This window comes from Bos taurus, chromosome 20, assembly GCF_002263795.3.
Source record: "Bos taurus isolate L1 Dominette 01449 registration number 42190680 breed Hereford chromosome 20, ARS-UCD2.0, whole genome shotgun sequence".
Classification (NCBI taxonomy): Eukaryota; Metazoa; Chordata; class Mammalia; order Artiodactyla; family Bovidae; genus Bos; species Bos taurus.
In genome coordinates, this window is record NC_037347.1 from 17,497,943 (window position 1) to 17,516,788 (window position 18,846).

At 39.9% G+C, this 18,846-nt stretch overlaps 1 long non-coding RNA gene across 1 annotated transcript in view; it reads right to left on the reverse strand.

The window, feature by feature from the left end:
• The window catches only part of LOC104975232 (uncharacterized), a 54,818-nt gene that overhangs the window by 20,861 nt on the left and 15,111 nt on the right, over window positions 1–18,846 (reverse strand). The window contains exons 3-5 of the long non-coding RNA XR_003031226.2: window positions 16,565–16,683; window positions 10,486–10,538; window positions 7,797–7,925 (exon numbers count right to left, since the gene is read on the reverse strand). This is a non-coding gene — a long non-coding RNA (uncharacterized lncRNA). The remainder of the gene's footprint in view (window positions 1–7,796; window positions 7,926–10,485; window positions 10,539–16,564; window positions 16,684–18,846) is intronic.

An 18,846-nucleotide genomic window follows, 5' to 3' on the forward strand; every position in this document is an offset into this window, starting at 1 on the left:
CAGAAAAAACCCATGGGATGCATAAAAAGCAGTTCTAAGAGGGAGCTTTATAGTGATACATGATTGTCCGAGAAAAGAAGAAAAATCTGAAATAAACAACCTTAAACCTGAAGCAGTTGGAGAAAAAAGAACAAACAACACACAAAGTTAGTAGAAGGAAAGAAATCATAAAGATCAGAACAGAAATAAAGACAAAACAATAGAAAAGATCAATGAAACGAAAAGCTGGTTCTTTGAAAAAAAAAAATTCATGACCCTCTACCCAGACTCATCAAGAAAAAAGGGAAAGGGCCCAAAGCAGTATAATTAAAAATGAGAAAGGAGAGGTTACAACTGACACCACAGAAATACAAAGGATCATAATAGACTACTACAAGCCACTATATGTTGATAAAATGGACAACCTAGAAGAATGGACAAATTCTTAAAAAGATAAAATCTCCCAAGAATGAACCAAGAAGAAATAGAAAATATGAGCAGACCAGTTACAAGTACTGAAATTGAATTTGTGATTTAAAAACTCCCAACAAACAAAAGTCCAGGACCAGATGGCATCACAGGTGAATTCTAGCAAACATTTAGAGAAGAGTTAACATCTATTTTTCTGAAACTCTTTCACAAAGTTGCAGAGGGAAAAGCACTTCCAAACTCATTCTATGAGGCCACCATCACCCTGATACCAAAACCAGAGAAAGATACCACAAAAAAGAAAACTATAGGCCAGTATCACTGATGAATGTAGATGCAAAAATCCTCAACAAAATACTAACAAACTGAATCCAACCATATATTAAAAGGATTTTTTTTTTTTGCTTTCTTTTTTTTTTAATTTTTTTTAAAATTTTTTAATTTTTTTTTTTTTTTAAATTTCAGGTATACACGTGCTCCCCATCCTGAACCCTCCTCCCTCCCCCCTCCCCATACCATCCCCCTGGGCCGTCCCAGCGCACCAGCCCCAAGCATCCAGCATCGTGCACTGAACCTGGACTGGCATCTCGTTTCATACATGACATTTCACATGTTTCAATGCCATTCTCCCAAATCTTCCCACCCTCTCCCTCTCCCATAGAGTCCATAAGACTGTTCTATACATCAGTGTCCCTTTTGCTGTCTCATATACAGGGTTATCATTACCATCTTTCTAAATTCCATATATATGCGTTAGTATACTGTATTTATGTTTTTCCTTCTGGCTTACTTCACTCTGTATAATAGGCTCCAGTTTCATCCACCTCATTAGAACTGATTCAAATGTATTCTTTTTAATGGCTGAGTAATACTCCATTGTGTATATGTACCATAGCTTTCGTATCCATTCATCTGCTGATGGACATCTAGGTTGCTTCCATGTCCTGGCTATTATAAACAGTGCTGCGATGAACATTGGGGTACACGTGTCTCTTTCCCTTCTGGTTTCCTCAGTGTGTATGCCCAGCAGTGGGATTGCTGGATCATAAGGCAGTTCTATTTCCAGTTTTTTAAGGAATCTCCACACTGTTCTCCATAGTGGCTGTACTAGTTTGCATTCCCACCAACAGTGTAAGAGGGTTCCCTTTTCTCCACACCCTCTCCAGCATTTATTGCTTGTAGACTTTTGGATCACAGCCATTCTGACTGGCGTGAGATGGTACCTCATAGTGGTTTTGATTTGCATTTCTCTGATAATGAGTGATGTTGAGCATCTTTTCATGTGTTTGTTAGCCTTCTGTATGTCTTCTTTGGAGAAATGTCTATTTAGATCTTTGGCCCATTTTTTGATTGGGTCATTTATTTTTCTGGAGTTGAGCTGTAGGAGTTGCTTGTATATTTTTGAGATTAGTTGTTTGACGGTTGCTTCATTTGCTATTATTTTCTCCCATTCTGAAGGCTGTCTTTTCACCTTGCTAATAGTTTCCTTTGATGTGCAGAAGCTTTTAAGTTTAATTAGGTCCCATTTGTTTATTTTTGCTTTTATTTCCAATATTCTGGGAGGTGGGTCATAGAGGATCCTGCTGTGATGTATGTCAGAGAGTGTTTTGCCTATGTTCTCCTCTAGGAGTTTTATAGTTTCTGGTCTTACATTGAGATCTTTAATCCATTTTGAGTTTATTTTTGTATATGGTGTTAGAAAGTGTTCTAGTTTCATTCTTTTACAAGTGGTTGACCAGATTTCCCAGCACCACTTGTTAAAGAGATTGTCTTTAATCCACTGTATATTCTTGCCTCCTTTGTCAAAGATAAGGTGTCCATATGTGCGTGGATTTATCTCTGGGCTTTCTATTTTGTTCCATTGATCTATATTTCTGTCTTTGTGCCAGTACCATACTGTCTTGATAACTGTGGCTTTGTAGTAGAGCCTGAAGTCAGGTAGGTTGATTCCTCCAGTTCCATTTTTCTTTCTCAAGATCGCTTTGGCTATTCGAGGTTTTTTGTATTTCCATACAAATTGTGAAATTATTTGTTCTAGCTCTGTGAAGAATACTGTTGGTAGCTTGATAGGGATTGCATTGAATCTATAAATTGCTTTGGGTAGTATACTCATTTTCACTATATTGATTCTTCCAATCCATGAACATGGTATATTTCTCCATCTATTAGTGTCCTCTTTGATTTCTTTCACCAGTGTTTTATAGTTTTCTATATATAGGTCTTTAGTTTCTTTAGGTAGATATATTCCTAAGTATTTTATTCTTTTCGTTGCAATGGTGAATGGAATTGTTTCCTTAATTTCTCTTTCTGTTTTCTCATTATTAGTGTATAGGAATGCAAGGGATTTCTGTGTGTTGATTTTATATCCTGCAACTTTACTATAATCATTGATTAGTTCTAGTAATTTTCTGGTGGAGTCTTTAGGGTTTTCTATGTAGAGGATCATGTCATCTGCAAATAGTGAGAGTTTTACTTCTTCTTTTCCAATTTGGATTCCTTTTCTTTCTTTTTCTGCTCTGATTGCTGTAGCCAAAACTTCCAAAACTATGTTGAATAGTAATGGTGAAAGTGGGCACCCTTGTCTTGTTCCTGACTTTAGAGGAAATGCTTTCAATTTTTCACCATTGAGGATAATGTTTGCTGTGGGTTTGTCATATATAGCTTTTATTATGTTGAGCTAGCCTTGGTAAATTCAAAAAAATATTAAAAGGATTATACATCATGATCAAGTGGGATTTATCCCAGGGATGCAAAGATTTTTCATTATTCACAAATCAATCAGTCTGATACACCACATTAACAAACTAAAGGATAAAAGCAGTGTGATCACCTCGATAGATGCATAAAAAGTTTTTTGATGAAATTCAACATCCATTTATGATTAAAAAAAAACTCCCCAGAAAGTGGAATAGGGGGAACCTACAATAAAGGCCATATACGACAAATCCACTCATCATACTCAATGTGAAAAATTGAAAGCATTTCCTCTAAGATCAGGAACAAGGCAAGGATGTCCACTCTTAACCACTTTTATTCAGTATAAAAAGAAAAGTGATCTAAATTGGAAAAGAAGTAAAACTCACTATTTACAAATGACATGATACTACACATAGAAAATCCTAAAGATGGCTACCATAAAACTACTACAACATATCTCTGAATTCAGCAAGATTGCAGGATAAAAATTTAATATACAGAAATCTGTTGAATTTCTAGACACAAAAGACAAGAGAAATTAAGTAAACAATCCCATACCTAGAAGAAATGCTTAGGAATAAACCTACCTAAGGAGGCAAAAAACCCATACCCTGAAAAGTACAGATGAAAGAAATGCTGATGTAAGAAATCCAAGATGACACAAACAGATGGAAAGATACATTGTGTTCTTGGATTGGAAGAACTGATATTGTCTAAATGACCATGCTACCCAAGGCACTCTATAATTCGATGCCATTTATATCAAATTACCAGTGGCATTTTTCACAGAACTAGAATTGAAACAAATTTTTAATTTTATGGAAACAGAAAAAGCCCTGAGGAGCCAAAGCACTTTTGAGAAAGAAAAACAGAGCTGGAGGAATAGGGCTCCCTGACCTCAGACTATACTACAAAGCTACAGTCATCAAAATGGTATGGAACTGGCATAAAAATAGAAACATATATCAATGGAACAGGACAGAATGCCCAGAGATAAACCTATGTACTTATGGTCTATTAATATATGACAAAGGAGGCAAGACTATGCAATGAGAGAAAACAACCTCTTCAATAAATGGTGCTGATAAGCAGACATTTCTCCAAAGAAGACATACAGATGGCCAATGAACACCCAAAAAGGTGTTCAGTATCACTCATTATTAGAGAAATGCAAATCAAAACCACAAAGAGGTATCATGTCACACTGATCAGAGTGGTCATCATCAGAAAATCTACAAACAGTAAATGCTGGAGAGGATGTGGAGAAGAGGGAACCCTCCTGCACTGTTGGTGGGAATGTAAACTGATACAGCCATTATGGAAAACAGTATGGAGGTTCCTTATAAAACTAGGAATAAATCTACCATATGACCAGCAATCTGACTAGCAGGCATATACCCTGAGTAAACCACAATTCAAAAAAACACATGTACCCAACTGTTCATAAACACATGAACCCAAGTGTTCACTGTAGCGCAATTTACAATAGCTAGGACATGGAAGCAATCTAGATATCCATCAACAGATGAATGGATAAAGAAGATGCAGTACATATATCCAATGAAATACTACTCAGCCATAAAAAGGAATTAATTTGAGTCAGTTGTTATGAGATGAATAAACCTAGAGTCTGTTACACCCAGTGAAATAAGTCAGAAAGACAAACATCATGTATTAATGCATATTTGTGGAATCTAGAAAATTGGTACTGATGCAGCTATTTGCAGGGAAGGAATGGCAACACAGACATAGAAAATGTACTTGTGGTCACAGTTGGGGAAGAAGAGCGTGGGATTAATTGAGAAAATAGCATTGACATATATACACTATAATGTATAAAACAGATAGCTAGTGGGAAGCTGCTATATAACACAGGGAGCCCAGCCTGGTGCTTTGTGATGACCTAGTGGGATGGGATGGCCGGAGGGGAAGGAGGATCAAGAGGGAAGGATGATATATGTATTTTTTATTTATATATATATATGTATATATATAATTTATATAAAATTATGACTGATTCACGTAGTTGTACGGTAGAAACCAACACAACATTGTAAAACAATTTTACTCTGATTTAAAAAAAAAAGTGGTGCTGGGAACACTGGACAGCTGCATGTAAAAGAATGAAATTAGAACATTCTCTAACACCATACATAAAAGTAAACTCAACATGGATTAAAGACTTAAATGTAAAACTGGGATATTATAAAACTTCCAGAGGAAAATAGGCAGGATACTGTTCGAAATAAATTACAGCAATATCTTCTTTGAGCAATCTTCTAGAGTAATGGAAATGACAACAAAAGTAAACAAATGGGACCTAATTAAACTTGAAAACTTCTGCATGGCATAGGAACATGGCATAAACGAAACGAAAAGACAACCAACAGAATGGGAGAAAGTATTTGCAAATGATGCAACTAAGAAAGGATTAATCTCTAAAATATACAAACAGCTCATATAGCTCAATATCAACAAAAACAACCCAATAAAAAAATGGCAGATGATCTAAACAGACATTTCTCCAAAGAAGACGTGTGCATGCGTGTGTGTGCTAAGTTGCTTCAGTCATGTCCATCTCTCTGTGACTCTACGGACTATAGTCTGCCAGGCTCCTCTGCCCATGGGATTCTTGAGGCAAGAATACTGGAGTGGGTTTTTGCCCTCCTCCAGGGGATCTTCCCGCCCCAGGGATCAAACTCCCATCTCCTGCATTTCCTGCTTTGGCAGGTGGGTTCTTTACCACTAGCACCACCTGAGAAACCCTAAAGAAGACAGAGATGGCTAAAAGGTACATGAAGAGATGCTCAGCATCACTAATTATTAGAGAAATGCAAATTAAAACTATAATGAGGTATCACCTCACACCAGTCAGAATGGCCATCATCAAAAAGTCACTTCTGGGGTCTCTGAAGCATCACATATTTGCTCAAAGCCAGTTCCTCCTGTCTTCCCAGCATATGGCAACACCTGCTACCTATGTGAGAATGTTCCTTTCTGGCTGGGCTAGGGGTTGCTTCCCTGGGCTACTGAAAACACCAAACTTTGAGGTGCCAAAGAATGCTGCAGTTCCTGTACCTCTGGCTGACTTATTGCAGTGGTGCCATATTCCAAGAACAAGTAGGCTGATCTACTTCCTCCTTCACATTTCTGTGCCACAAGAAGTCATTTGGATCCCAAAGAGCTCTGCTTGGGCTCCCAGTCTTACCTTCTAGAAAAAATAGCTCCTTTTAGTGACTTTGCATCGCTGATCTCTTCCATCAGGGAGGTGAGTTTGGTGGGTCAGGCTGGGGACAGCTCACATTTTTCCTAGCATCCCAGCCTATGTCCCCTACCCTGCCTCTCAGAGACCTTGATAGTAAAAGCTCTCTTCGGATAGGCTCTTTCTTACCATGCAGACCATTCAGGGAAATATTGTGTTGGCCAAAAAATTTGTTTAGGTTTTTCTGTAACATCTTATGGAGAAACCCAAACTTTTTGTCCAACCCAATAGCTGTGAGAGGAACACTGAGATGGTGAGTTTTATCCAGAACTACCAACACAATTTCAGCTGAAGTCTGGCTCATCTGGGACCATCCCACAGAAATGCAATGATTTAAACGCATTTCTTAAACCTTAAAGTGCTTAAAGATGTTTATGATCATCATTACTTATATATAGTATCCATGCTACAGTGTGAGCTACCTTCAGGAAGCTAGAATGCCAATACCATGGAGTTAAGATGATGGGAATTTCAGGGCCTGTGCAAGGCCCTTGAATCACACCCCACGGAAGCCTCTTCCCCAGCGCACCTCCCTGCTGTACCTGATCCTGCCACTCCCTCTCTCTTTAAGCCAACAACTCTGTTTCTGAACACAGTTTGATTCCTGGGAGAGGCTATGTTGACCTAGTAGATCAGATGCAACCAACCAGACACAGAGAAGGGCAGCAACCAGATCCTTTTCAAGCTGTGCAAAAATGCATTTTAAGTAATGAAGGCAAGCAAGATAGAAGAACTGGCTTTACATCCTTCCCACAGCCCTGAGGAGCTCTCTGATGGCTCACTCCCCAGGAATGCAGAGCCTAGCTGACAGTCCTGCAGTGGTCTAGGTATGGAGGACAACTGCCTGATATTGATTTCTGAAACAGAGACTGGAACCAATAACAGACGGTGCTTGACCCCAGGTCTCCTGAGGCTACCTGGGAGAGGCAGGACAAGAGCCAAGCACCTGCCAAAATATTCTCCTTTGACTGTCCTCCCCACTCTCAGCCTCTGCCTTCAGCTCGCCTAAATAGAAGCTTACCAATGAAAGAATGGGAAGCTCAATCAAGGCCCAGAGGCCCAGAACTCAGTCAAGGTGGGAGGTGACCTAAAGGGGATGTTAGAAGGGGTCAGCCTCTGCTGTTCCAAGCTCTCCTTTGATGTCTAAGAGGGGTTGTCCGCTCAGTGTCCATCGCACAGCAGACCTTCATGGTGGCCTGCTTGTTCTCACCTTACGATGGCTCTGGGAGTTTTCTGGTGGGGCCGTGGAGGGGAGTTCTGGCCCTGGAAGCCACAAACAGCTGCCACTGTGTACACAGGGGCACAAGTGAATGAGGCCATGCCTAGGGCCAAGATGTGCCTCGCTGCTCTCAGCAAAACCCACCTACAAAGCTCTGGCCCTGAAGGAGTGAACAGACGCTCCTCGAGGAAAAGATGACCCTGCGCTCACCTTGCTTTGTCATTTTCCATTGCTTCTCTGCAGAGGCTGCATAGGACAGCCCATTCAGTGGGTTACTTGTCACACAGTTGAAACGCCTCCGCTTCCCTTCCCACACAGGAAAGCAAGTTCTGTAAGAGACTGAAAGAGCTATGTTATTTTAGGTTTAGCTTTGAATCCTTAGAACACATAACTTTGAATACTTAGGCACTAAAATTCAGTTATTCTCCAACTTTGCTATTTATTTGCTACAAGTACTTTGCAAAACAACTTCTAAAACTGGGTTACAAGAGTGTGACCAATAAGACTGTCCTGGAGAGAGAGTAACCTTTTGGGAGGGAAAGGGAGAGTCATGTGTATAAAAGATGGTCAATGCATAAGGAAGTTGTGATATATATACACAGTGGAATATTACTCAGCTTTGAAAAGGAACACATTTGAGTCAGTTCTAATGAGGTGGATGAACCTGGAGCCTATAATACAGAGGGACATGAGTCAGAAAAAGAAAGACAAATACTGTATATTGACATGTATATATGGAATTTAGAAAGACGGTACCAACGATCTTACATGCAGGGCAGCAAAGGAGACACAGATGTAAAGAACAGACTGTTGGACTCAGTGGGAGAAGACAAGGGTGGGATGTTTTGAGAGAATAGCATTGAAACATGTACATTACCATATGTAAAACAGATGACCAGTGCAAGTTTGATCCATGAAGCAGGGTACCCTGGGACAACCCAGAGGGATATGGTGGGGAGGAAGGTGGGAGTGGGGTTCAGGATGGGGGGACACATGCACACCTGTGCCCAATTCATGTTGATGTATGGCAACAACCATCACAATATTATAAGTAATATCCTCCAATTAAAATAAATAATTAAAAAATTAATTTCTCTACTTTCCCTTCCTTTCTTTTACTCTCACTCATAGCCTTTGATCCAGGTCTGCCTCTCCAAAAATGTAGAAAGGCCAAGGAAAGGACCAAAAGGAATCTTTGCTTCTGACTTGGAAAAATACAAATTCAGGATGCCTTAAAAACTAGAAATAAGATGTTGAAGGAAACAGTGAGTCTTAAGTGTGTCACTTAACTGAGCATTATGCCACATAACTAGCCTGTATAATATTTTTGGAATCTCTGGAGAGAATGGAGAAATAGCTGTTAGCATCCTTTTTGAAAAGTTTCACAGGGGATTACCTAGGATCTCCCTATTCTAATCATAGTGACATTTTCTCTAGGTTCTACCCAGAGAAGATGTTTCCCACAACCAAGTAGGCAATATCCCTTTGGGAGATTAATGTATATAAGATGGATTTTGAAACTTCAAATATGGGATAAATAATGCAGATTATTTAAATGGTCTTACTATTTGGTGGCAGAATGACTCAGACTCACATCAGAAAATATTCAAGTAGAAAAAATCCAGATGGGTTTGAAAGAAGTGATGGAAGATATCTGGCTGCTAATTATCCCTAATTCACCTCCTACTCCTTCTGGAGCAAGAGAGAGTCTGAAGCTCCACTAGTACTGTGAATGAAAACAAATTCTGGAAACAAAATTAGCATGACTCAGAGCAGTCTGGAAGGCTGGGCTGGCCTGGCATTTTCCCCAAGCTGACCCCATTAACAACAGGAGAGAGAGGAAGCTGCCCACGTGGCTCCTGGTGATGGAGGTGTGGGTAGAGAAAGATCAGCAGACGGGAAGCCCACAGACAAGCAGAGAGAGTCACAGCAGACACAGAAGGGGCTGAACCTGGGAATAGACCTGGATGCCGAGAGTCTGAAGCAGAATATGGTCTAAAATAAAGTGGACAGCTCAGCGTTGGGGCGCAGGTACCAGAGGCTGAAAGATAGTTCAGAGTAAATGGAGTAGGCTTCCCTGGTGGCTCAGCTGGTAAAGAATCTGCCTGCAATGCGGGAGACCTGAGTTCGATCCCTGGGTTGTAAGCACAGTTATAGATTACATTGAATTTACACATACATACACACTCATACCGGAGAAGGCAATGGCACCCCACTCCAGAACTCTTCCCTGGAAAATCCCATGGACAGGGGAGCCTGGTGGGCTGCAGTCCATGGGGTCGTTAAGAGTCGGACACGACTGAGCGACTTCGCTTTCACTTTTCACTTTCATGCATTGGAGGAGGAAATGCAACCCACTCCAGTATTCTTGCCTGGAGAATCCCCAGCCCAGCAGGGGGAGCCTGCTGGGCTGCCGTCTATGGGGTCGCACAGAGTCAGACACAACTGAAGCGACTTAGCAGCAACACACTCATACACATATGCTCACACCATGAGCCCCTTAAGAACAGAATGACTCTCCCTCTGCATCCCCAGCACCTTACAACAGCGCCAGGGAGCAGGTGCTCACTGAGGGCTTTGAAATGGAAAGTTCAGAAGTGAGATCACGTGTCAGCTGGCTCTGGGAAGGCACAGATGCAGGCATTAAGTCAGCACAATGGGCTATCAGTCTAAGCTGGCTTTGAGGGATAAGCTAGGAGTCAGGGGGAACAGAAGCACTGCAGGCAGAAGCAGGATTAGACATCTTAGCAGCCAGCCCAGGCAGCTGAGATGCGGCTCTGGCAATAAGGAGCTCTCAAGGTTTGAAACCGTCTTTCAGCAAGAGGCACTAGAGTACTGTGTGGAATAGTACAGGGCTGGAGTCAGGATTCCTGTGCTTGTGTGTCTGCCTGTTGCTTACCAATTGAGATGGCGGGGCTACTTATTGATTCTCTTAATGCTCAATTTCTTCACCTGTAAAATGAGAAAATAATAATAATTAGCACAGAGAGTTGTTGTGAGGACTAAACTTGTATGTTAAGTGTTTAGAGCAGTGCCTAGAATGTAATAAATATTCGATAAACACTGAGTGAAGTCACTCAGGCGTGTCTGACTCTACGACCCCATGGACTGTAGCCCACCAGGCTCCTCCATCCATGGGATTCTCCAGGCAAGAATACTGGAGTGGGTTGCCATTTCCTTCTGCAGGGGATCTTCCTGACCCAGGGATTGAACCCGGGCCTCCTGCCTTGCAGGCAGACTCAACCGTTTGAGCCACCAGGTTATCCCCAATAAACATTAGTGATCACTATTATTGATTATTCTTCTCTATCCAGAAAATTGCCATGTGCTTTTTGACAGTGTAGGATGAGGCCCAGGACTTGGACTATCCATAACTCCATTGACTCACCTACCCCCAAGTGTCTGTCCTTCGCTTTGCTGCTTGCATACTTCAAGATACCACTTTTTTTTTTTTTTTTGCATGGACCACTGCAGTAGTTTGCCACTCTGCTTTTAGTCTCAGCTTTATCCAGCCAAAAGTTGATCTTTCTAAAATCTAATCAGATCATCTCACTTGTCTGCTTCATATCCTTCATGAGTTCTCTCAAGATTCTTTGGGTTTCCTTTCCTAAAAAGGATAAGAGAGCTCTATGGAGAAATAGCTGATTCTAGGACTTGGGCAGGAAATATATAAAAATAACCCAGAACATCTTGAAGCATCAGAAAGTTAAGGAAGCGCTCAAACAAATGAAAAACCCTGCAAGGATGGAAGTATGTCAGAGAGACACAGGCACCAACATAAAAGAGCTCTTAATGGCCAAAACTGGGATAATCTGAATGACAAAATAAATAGCGTTGAATTATAACTCAAAGTACAAAATAAATATCCATGAGTTCATATCAATATAAGAAAATGATAGAATGAAAGCAACAAACAATCGCTGTTTCTGGAAACAGTTCAAGACTTTATTTTTGGGGGGCTCTAAAATCATTGCAGATGGTGACTACAGCCATGAAATTAAAAGACGCTTGCTCCTTGGAAGAAAAGCTATGACAAACTTAGCATGTTAAAAAGCAGAGACATTACTTTGCCAACAAAGGTCCATCTAGTCAAAGCTATGTTTCTTCCAGTAGTCATGTATGGATGTGAGAGTTGGACTATAAAACCAAGCTGAGCACCAAAGAATTGATGCTTTTGAACTGTGGTGTTGGAGAACACTCTTGAGAGTCCTAGTCCATCCTAAAGGAAATCAGTTGCAAATATTCATTGGAAGGACTGATGCTGAAGTTGAAACTCCAATACTTTGGCCACCTGATGTGAAGAACTGACTCACTGGAAAAGCTCTGATGCTGGGTAAGATTGAAGGAGGGAAGAGAAGGGGATGGCAGAAGATGAGATGGCTGGATGGCATTACCAACTCGATGGACGTGAGTTTGAGTAGGCTCTGGGAGTTGGTGATGGACAGGGAGGCCTGGTGTGCTGCAGTCCATGGCGTCGCAAAGAGTCAGACATGACTGATCGACTGAACTGAAATGACAGAATAAACAAATGCTGGAGAAGAGACAAATTTCCCCTGCAGAAGAATTCGAAATAAATTATTTAGCTACTTCATTCTTGAGAAGGTAGCATAACTCCTTACTCCTTAGCATGGGCTGTGCCTGGCGACTTCCCTCCACAAGGGAAAATCGAGTGACTTTATAGTGGATAAATCGACAAACACTGTCTCCTCCAGGTGACTAAGGTCAGTCTCAATAGTGTAACTCATAAGTGATAAACTTCCTATGTAAATAGTATGTACCTTTGCTGTAATATAATGAGAATGGCACTTCCCTGGGGTTTTCCTCCCACAACTAATAACGCCAGTCCAGTCATGAGAAAAGCATCAAACAAACACATTCTACAAAATACCTAACCAGGATTTTTCAAACTGTTAAGTTCATTAAAAACAAAGTCTGATAAAACATCACAGCCAAGAGGAGCCTAAGAACACATAACATACCCTGGATGGGATCCTGGAACAGAAACAGAGCATTAGGTAAAAACTGAGGAAATCTGAGTTAAGTATTGACTTTAGTTAATAACAATGTTTCAATACTGGTTCATCAATTGGACATATCTATCCTCTTAATGTGGGAGAAGGCAATGGCACCCCACTCCAGTACTCTTGCTTGGAAAATCCCATGGATGGAGGAACCTGGAAGGCTGCAGTTCATGGGGTTGCTGAAGGTCAGACACAACTAAGTGACTTCACTTTGACTTTTCATTTTCATGCATTGGAGAAGGAAATGGCAACCCACTCCAGTGTTCTTGCCTGGAGAATCCCAGGGACGGGGAAGCTTGGTGGGCTGCCATCTATGGGGTCACGTAGAGTCGGACATGACTGAAGTGACTTAGCAATAGCAATCCTCTTAATGTAAGATGTTAACAATAGGGGAAATTGGGTATGGAACTGTGTACAATTTTTACAATTTTTGTGTAAATTTAAAACTTTACTTGTAACTCAGTTGGTAAAGAATCTGCCTGCAATGCAGAAGACCTGGGTTTAATTCCTGGGTTGGGAAGATCCCCTGGAGAAGGAAATGGCAACCCACTCTAGTATTCTTGCCTGGAGAATCCTATGGACAGAGGAGCCTGGCAGGCTTTATAGTCCATGGGATCACAAGAGTTGGACACGACTTAGTGACTAAACCACCACCACCAAAACTTCTCTAAAATTTAAAGTTCATTCAAATTAAGAAAAAAACAAATAGGAGAGAATCAAAAGACAAATTTTACCTGTTTCAGAATTCTGGTAGGCTCAGTCACCATTAGACCAAGCCCACTCCCCAAATTAGCAGCAGCATCTCACCTCCCCATTATTGTTCAGTTGCTAAGCTGTGGCAGACTCTGTGACCCCATGGACTGCAGCACACCAGGCTTCCCTGTCCTTCACTATCTCCTGGAATTTGCTCAAACTCATGTCCATTGAGTTGGTGATGCCATTCAACCATCTCATCCATTCTGTCATGCCCTTTTCCTCCTGGCTTCAACCACTGGCTCAAACTCTTGCATTTTTCAGAAAGATGACAACAGTGGCTGCCTCACGTTCTCCATGTAAAACACAGAAAGCACTCAGATTCATTGTACCGTTCTATGCAGCTGGGCACAGAATTGATGGGTTTCTTAGGCTCTGGAATGAGGCCGGTTGGCTCTGCCATGAACTCAGGCATATTCCCGATCCTCTGTGAACCTGTATCCTCATCTATAAAATGATAAAATAATAACACAGAGCACATCGAGTTATTGAGATATAATGAGACAGTGTATAAACACTCTTAACATAGCTCCTGGAAGATTAAGATTATGGAGTACTATCACCTCATTCTTCCCAGACTTTGCCAGTAGAGTCCAGGGAACAAACTCTACATGCAGGAAAAAAATATATATATACCTGCTCTCTAGAAGTTTCTTGCTGAAACCAAAGTGGACAGATATCATAGTAGTTAGACTACATCTCAGGCAGCGAGTTGTCTAAGGAACTTGGCCAGAGCTAGCAGAGGAGACCAAGCTGCAGTTTATTATGGAGCTGCTTCCATAGGCTGTACATTTGGAAGGGACACCACACAAATGTTAAGGCCTAACATTTACCCTGAGGCAACTCACTTGGCCATTCTCTGACTGGATTGATTTCCATGGAATCAGGAAGCTCTGTCTGAATGTGTTCCAGCCAATTTTCAGCTTACACAAATGATTACAATCAGATCCAAACTGGTCTGAGCAGAATTTGCTGGTAGAATGTCATGAGACTGCAGAGCCAATTCTTTATTACTTCAATAAATCTCAACATACAGCAACTACAGTTTTACCAGCAACCAGTTGTGTTTTTGTAATTTTAACACAATAGCAATTGAGTGTGTCTGGTGTGATGTGTTCCCACCATTCTGAGATCACCCTGCTGACTGAGCATAATTTCATTCTCCCCACTGACATTCACCCAGGTTCTCCTTTATGACTGCTTGGCTCTTTAACCAGGTAGAGATGCCAGTGGAAGAGGACTCATTGCTGGCATCACTGTCTTTCCTTTCTGAGGACCAGGAGGCAACTCTCTTGTCTCCATCCAGCTGGGCAATTTCTTGGCAGAGTGGAGAAACTCCTAAAATGCCAGATCCTGAGGCTGTTTCTAGCTGCGGCAGGCCCCTGCTTATGCCTCTCAGAAAGGCACAGGAGAGAAGATCTCCCTTGGACTGTAAGGAAGGGGCCAAGACATCATCTAGGCTGCCAGGCAATCCTGTCTTCTAGAACTGTGGCACATAACAATTTCTTTAAAATTAAAAATTATGTGTTCTACTGAACATGGTCAGCCCCTTTTAATCCATTGTCTATCGGTCTATATGTATGCAGTCTGCATCCATTGTGTCTAGCATGATGGTAAGAAGCTTAGACTATCTTCAGAAGCAGAATATTTATAATACGTCTTGTTTTTTCTCTCAGCATTATCTTTCCTGTTTTAGGTGTCTCATAATTTTCACAATAGTTTCAACATTTTATATTTTAAGGTTTTGTGTTTCTCTTTCCTTTTATTTCTTTCACATTATATAATTAGCTCTGTATTCATAGGGGAAGTAAAAAATGAATTAAACAGTTATCTGATAATTTTAATTAAAGCACAAAAACAATTTGGGTCCTTCTTGCTAAAGGAAAATTTCTAGTCAGAATTTCTCACTCTCTGCACTCCATTATAAATAGTTGATTAATTCTATTCTCAGCCACCAGGGGAAAGGTAACTAACGTTTACAGAATGCCTACTATATGCCAGTTAGTCTGCCAGTGCTTTACAGGCGTCATTTTATTTGGAGTAGAGAGAGATTAATTACAGTCATCATAATTGGCAATTTCTTTGGTTTTCAGGCAGTTCAGTTTCACATTTCTCTGAATACACTCACAAGAATGAAACATCTGTTTGATGAATTAATACATGAACTTTATGAGGGTAGTAGTCTCCCACTGAATTTAGCATTTTTGTATATTAGACTCAGTAACAGTTGTTGAATTAAATATAAAATCTCAATATTGAATCCTTATATCTACCCACTCTATGTATATTGATGTAAAGAAATCTTATTTTTTAAAAAAAGCTAAATTAATACTAAAAACTATTCAAAATGAATACAAGTACTTTGGTATGATTTCTGACATTTAGAGCTTCTTTGTCCGGTATTCAGATGTCTTGATAAGAATATAAGAACTAGATCAATATGTGAGTAACTTAAAGGATTAGGTGGCAGGTTAACTCTAAATAGTTTTGGCTTCAGAAAGTGCCAACTCAAAAGTGAAAATCAAATGACAGCAAAGGCTTTATTTCCTTGGGCTCCAAAATCACTGTGGATGATGACTGCAGCCATGAAATAAAAAGACACTTGCTCCTTGGAAGAAAAGCTGTGACAAACCTAGACAGAGTATTGAAAAGCAGAGATATTACTTTGCTGACAAAGGTCTGTATAGCAAAAGCTATGGTTTTTCCAGTAGTCATGTATAGATGTGAGAGCTGGACAATTTAAAAAAAGGCTGAGCACCAAAGAATTGATGCCTTTGATCTGTGGTGCTGGAGAAGACTCTTGAGAGTTCTCTGGATAGCAAGGAGATCAAACCAGTCAATTCTAAAGGAAATCAACCCTGAATATTCATTGGAAGGACTGATGCTGAAGCTGAAGTTCCAATATTTTGACCACCTGATGTGAAGAGCCGACTCATTGAAAAAGACCCTGATGCTGGGAAAGATTGAGGGCAGGAGGAGAAAGGGATGACAGAGGACGAGATGGTTGGATGGCATCACTGACTCAGTGAACATGAATCTGGGCAAACTTCAGAAGACTGTGAAGGACAGGGAAGCCTGGTGTGCTGCAGTCCATGGGGTTGCAGAGAGGTGAACACGGCTGAGTGACAGAACAACAACAAAGGCTCTGCCTGCAGAAGCAAAAATAGTCAACTCAAGTTTTACCACTTGCAGTGTTAATCTCACCTGCTGATTATACCGCTGGGTTCAGGTTACACTACATCACATACACAGAAGAAAATGAAGCATTGGCTCATTCAACCGAAGTGGACGATTGAAAATCCATTGCAGATGTAGCGTATGATCTGGGGAAGGCAAAAGATTAATAAGACAGGGTCTCTTACCTCCTGGAGAGTATAAAACTAGAATAGTTAAATATAAAAGAATGCAAAAGTAGGGTCCCATTCAATTTAATAAAGTCGTCCTTTATGTGTATAACTGGTTGAAAACTATCAGAAACTTAACAAATACTTTTTCAGTACTAAGTACAGGCAGGCTTATCCTGTTCATCTTTGAACACCTGGGCCTACAGTATGCCTGGCAGTTACCAAGTAAGTAGTACATTCTGAATGAATTGAAGAATACATTTATTTTCCTGTACGGACAAAGCTTATGAGGGAGTAAAGTGGTAAGACAAATATCTAAAAAACTATAATACTTAGAAAGTGTTGACAAAGCACAGTGTTATGAAAGTTCAGAAGTAGAGAAGACATTAAGTCTAAAATTCGGGTTATCGTTTTGGGAGCAGATACTGTGAGTGAATTGTCGGGGAGTGGTAGAAGGTGAGGCTGTCAGTGTGAATTATGGCATACAGTGGATTTCTTCTTAGACAATAGGGAATCATGATGGGATTTTAAGAGACAGAACAACCTAATGAGCTGATATTAAAAATAAGCTGGAGAGCTATGTCAAGTGGATTGGAGTGGGGAGAAAGCAGAGGTGAGAACAGTTATGGAGGGGCTATTACAGTTGTATAGATAATAAGAAATGAGAGGTGGAACTATGGTGGACAGTAGGGTGGTGAAAAGAAGTAATTTTTCAAATATATGATAAAAGTAAACCCTTTAGATTTTGTTTACTGAATGTCTGTGGAGTATTGTGTAAGAGAGAGAGAGGATAAATCCAAATTTCAGGCTGAGAAGAAGGCGATTCCTTTAAAAGTAGTGTGTAGAATTGGGAAGGAGTTAGAGGAGGAGATGAAGTCTACATTTTCTGTTAAAGATTAGAAGTTTATAGTAATTCAGTGAAAGGGAATTTTCACTCTGAGCTGGAAAAGTCAGGGATCATGAGAATTTGAGACATGAGGTGAGCTGGATAAAAAGACAAGACAAAATGTTATTGTTTAGAACAGTAAAGAACATCAGGCAAGTTAATCTGTATCTATTATTAACAGCAATTTTTTAATCCAAGACCACTTGAGTTTATTGAAGCAATTAATTTAGATGTTAGGTCTACACAATGCCAAACACTGGAATATTTTGTAATAACGCAATAAATTTCAAAGGTTTTGTTTATTTGTTTTATTTTTAATCCAGGAGTTTGAGATCATGTAGTAATAGCTTTAGCATTTGGCTTTCATATTAAAGCTTTTCATGTTAAGTTTTCAATCTATTAGAAGATCCATCTGAGCAAGAAAGAATATTAAATGCCATCAATTTAGCCAGAATCTCATAGGGAGATCATAAATTGCACAAAGAGAAACATTTTGGAAACTGTTATTTTCCAAGTGAAACTTTTGTTTAAGTCTGCTAGGAAAATTAAGATCACCTATAAATAAAAAGGAGATAAAAATCATTATTTTCATTTTTGAAATTACTTATCACATTTCTAAGTTATTTCTAGTGAGGAGGGAAATCTCATAAAGTTGGAGAAATAAGTGGAATAATCATAAAATAAGAAAGCAGTAAATCCTCTTTGTTTCATTTTGACACTGATAAACACTAAATCCTGGCCAGGGTGGGGGGTTGATGGGAAGTAAAACTTTTTTTGTATCAACAAGATCAACTTTGGCAAAATATCATCATTGGGGTTAGTAATGACATGACAAGGCTGATTTTAAACTTGCATTTTATTTAATGATACAGACCAAATTTTACTGTTTTGGTCAGAGAACAAAGGATCTTATGGAAACTATACACACTGTCTTCAGAAAAAACATACTTCAAATAGGCAAGAATTTGCATAAATGGATTCCTAGATAACATCCCTTGCTATAAGAACCATTCCTCTCCTGAAAGAAGCAATGCAAACAAAGCTTTTATTTGCCATTACTAGGTGAATGTAAATATGGCTGTTAAGAATATATCAATCCAATGTTTTTTGTCCTTGGTAAAGTTTGACATTGTGATAATAATGATAATTCTTATAATGCTACATGTTTAAAGAAATTTGTGTTCTTTAGAAAAGCTATTTGTAGGACTGAGACATGAGATAAATTTCTAACTAATGATCCATTAATAAAACAAGAC